Genomic DNA, 2,721 nt, shown 5'->3' on the forward strand with positions numbered 1-2,721 from the left:
ACAATAACTCCTTGCGACAATTTCCAGCTGTGATAACTTCCTACCGTGGAATCTACTTCTAACACTCGAACTATCAGTGGAGAATATCCTTCTTGCTCTGGATATATTCTTCGCCGCCGAGTACGATTACTGCACAACATTTCGTGTAGTGGGATTATTGGACCCCCAATTTAGTGAGGCTTTTACATTTACTTGTCCATTTCTTATTGACATTTGTTATTTCTAATCTGATATTTTGCTTGTGTATTTTATTAAACACGCATAATTAGGTCCCTGCCCGCTACATAATTGGTGAGCCCTATTTTTTATTTTCATCTACTCTGTAGTACTCCCATAGCTTTCCTTCACTCCGATTTTTCTCCACGCATTTATTTCATTATCATGGCCTCTGAAGAAACGCAAGCACATGAGGTTGACAACGTTATATATGTTAACTTGCCAGAATTCGGTTCTCGTGCCCCCGCTCGTCTCTGGTTCGCTCAGCTCCAGGCTATATTCGAATCTCGACGCATCACCTCCCAAAATAGCCGGTATAATCACGTGGTAGGATGTTTGCCAGATTTTATCGCTCGTGAAGTATCTGATTTGATATACAGTCGTCCGCCTACCGATCCGCACGATGTTCTGAAATCAGCCATCATTTCTCGCGCCGCTGTCGGCGATGAGCAGAACTTACGGAAACTTCTTCCCGGTGTCGACGTTGGTGATAAATCTCCGTTGCAGCATCTACGCCACATGATGCAGCTGCAAGGTAAATATCCGGTGAACGACGTTGTTTTGAAGGAGGTTTGGCAACAAAGCCTTCCTGTAGAGGTTCGAAAATTCATCTCGGTCATCGAGAAGGATTCGTCTTTGGAAAAACTCGCCGAGGTCGTCGACCACGTTCACGAAACCTGCAGACAATTCGTTGATTCTAAACTACAACAACCGACCACCTCCATGTTCAATCTCGAACTCGAACTCAGCTCGATCAAAGCTCAGTTTGCCGAGCTATCTCTCCAACTCAACAACGTAACGAAGCTGATTAGTCGTCCGCCCCAACACCGACGTTCTAGATCTCGCTCCAACAGTCGCACTTCCAAGCCCAACGACCAGCCCGGCATGTGCTACTACCATCGTCGTTTCGGCGAACGCGCTGTTCGGTGCACTAGACCTTGTACGTTCGTCAGTCAAGCAGCGAAATCGGGAAACTCCATGGCCGGCCAGTAATGGCGACCACTGCAACCGGCTCTACCCCATGTCGCCTGTTTTTTGTATATGACCGATCCACATCATTGAACTTTCTCATTGATACAGGTGCTGAGGTTAGCGTGATTCCTCCTCCTCCACGCAAGCGAAACCTCCAGCCAGTGGCATATACTTTGCAGGCTGCCAACGGGACGAACATAAAAACCTATGGTGAAAAGCTCCTGACACTCGACTTAGGTCTACGTCGTCAATTTCCCTGGGTTTTCACAGTGGCCGATGTTAAAAACCCCATCATCGGTATGGATTTTCTCACATCGTTCGGTCTCGCAGTTGATCTCCGTCGACGGCAGTTACTCGACAATGCGACCACCTTATCCATCAGTGGCAAAGCCTCTTCCATTAATTCTATTGGAATTCGTCCCGCTTTGCCAGATAACCGGTTCGCTGCCCTTCTCCGCCAATATCCCGAGATCCTGCAACCTGCTCCTAAGACCGTTGCTGCCAAACACGATGTTTTTCATCATATCTCAACCAGAGGTCCTCCAACCACTTCTCGTCCTCGCCGTTTAACACCCGAGAAGTTAGTTATTGCTAAGGCTGAATTCCAGCACTTACTGCAATTGGGTATCATTCGACCATCATGTAGTCCCTGGTCATCACCACTACACATGGTCCCAAAAAAGTCCGCAGGAGATTGGAGACCATGTGGCGACTATCGCGCACTAAATCGCGTCACAATCCCGGACAAGTATCCGATGCCGCATCTGCACGACTTTGCTCTTATGCTTCATGGCAAGTCTGTGTTCAGCAAGTTAGATCTAGTCAGGGCTTATCATCAGATCCCTGTCGCTACTGAAGATATCCCAAAGACTGCGATCACTACACCATTTGGTCTATATGAATTCGTTCGCATGCCATTTGGACTCAGAAATGCAGCCCAAACTTTTCAACGATTCATGGATCAAGTACTTCGCGGATTAGACTTCGTCTACGCCTACATTGACGATGTTCTGATCGCCAGCCGCTCTGAAGACGAACATCTTGTTCATCTTAAGCAAGTTTTCGAACGTTTCCAGCAGTATGGTATAATCATCAATAGCAGCAAATGTCAGTTTGGTGTACCGTCACTAGAAATACTAGGACACATTGTTGACTCAAACGGCATCCGTACTGTGCCATCAAAAGTATCTGCTATTCTGGACTATCCTGCCCCGGACAGTATCAAAAAGCTACGGCGTTTTCTTGGCCTTATTAACTATTACCGTCGCTTTATCCCAGACTGTGCCAAGGTTGTTCAACCTCTCACCGACCTACTACGACGAAAAACTCGCAACATCACACTCACCTCCGAGGCTATCAAGTCTTTCGAAACGGTGAAGGAAGTGCTAAACCAGGCAGTTAGCTTAGCACACATTAACCCTGATCCTAACACACCACTGTTCCTGGTCACTGGTGCCCACAAACAGCAGTTGGTGGAGTTTTGCAACAAGAGGTCGACGGTGAAATGCAACCTCTATCATTTTTCTCGCACCG

Source organism: Opisthorchis viverrini (genome assembly GCF_000715545.1).
Source record: "Opisthorchis viverrini unplaced genomic scaffold opera_v5_112, whole genome shotgun sequence".
In the NCBI taxonomy this organism is placed as follows: domain Eukaryota; kingdom Metazoa; phylum Platyhelminthes; class Trematoda; order Opisthorchiida; family Opisthorchiidae; genus Opisthorchis; species Opisthorchis viverrini.